We start from the raw sequence: 931 nt of genomic DNA, 5'->3' as shown, positions 1-931 counted from the left end.
TGTCTATAGGAGGCTACGTCTAGCCGATCCTTAATGTCGATAATAGGAGGGCGAGATGGGGTGCCGCCCTCTGTCTGAGGAGTAGTGGACTCCCCGACTTCCTCCTCGGCCGAGGAGCCGGTCGACGCTTCCTCGGCCATGGAGGCGGTGGCAGACGAGTCCCGCTCCTCCTCAGACATTGCTGGCTGCTGGTGTACTTCCGCCGTGGTCGTAGCCGTATCGTTAGCCGGGGCCGGGGCCGGGTCGTCAACATGAGAGGTCGTCCTTCGGTTGAGGGGGGCCTCCAGCCTAAGCCTCTTCCTCGGAGTCTGGCGAGGAATAGCTGGACGAGGCTTACGAGCCTGGCGCTCCCGTCGGCGAGGGACTGTATGTACATCACGGACGAAGCACTCGGGGATGATAAGGTTGGGCAGCCCATTCTCCTTGAAGATCTTTGGAAGGAGAACACGCAAAGCCCCCTTATCACTCCCACAAAAAGCCTTCACCGTCGCGATGCACATCTCGACGACGGTGCTTACCTCCCCTGAACACCCCTGATCCCTGGGCTGGTGCCGCCAAACCGTGGGATGCCGCCGGCATAGGCAGAGCCCTGCACGGCAGCCCCTCCCGGTCCGGTGACGTCCCTAGCCTCAGGACCCTTGGGCGGTCCAAAGAGGACAAACTCCACCGTCTCGCCATCGCCTAGGGAGCGCTGGAGATGCCGTGGATTTGGTTTAGCAATCGCCTGACGGTGCACGAAAATATCAACACCAGCATCGTGGCGTTTGATAAAACCGTACCCCGCCCGAACGTTAAACCAAACCACAGCACCTCTGATCTTCATCTGGGTCGTAGAAGGCCGAGGCCTGCTGTCTGCCCCCCTCAACGGGTCGTGAGCAACAGCAGGAGAGGTTGCAGCAGGAACGGGATCTGGACGTCCACACATTTCCAT

The 931-nt window shown here is 60.5% G+C and overlaps 1 pseudogene; it reads right to left on the bottom strand.

Annotated features, from left to right (window-relative positions):
• Window positions 1–514: 514 nt before the first annotated feature.
• Window positions 515–931, bottom strand: LOC145413639 (Y-box-binding protein 1 pseudogene; annotated as a pseudogene).

This window comes from Coenobita brevimanus, chromosome 97, assembly GCF_032717465.1.
Source record: "Coenobita brevimanus isolate Jiangsu-jjx chromosome 97, ASM3271746v2, whole genome shotgun sequence".
In the NCBI taxonomy this organism is placed as follows: domain Eukaryota; kingdom Metazoa; phylum Arthropoda; class Malacostraca; order Decapoda; family Coenobitidae; genus Coenobita; species Coenobita brevimanus.
Note: the sequence above shows the minus strand (reverse complement) of the source record. Positions and strands in the feature narration are given on the sequence as shown.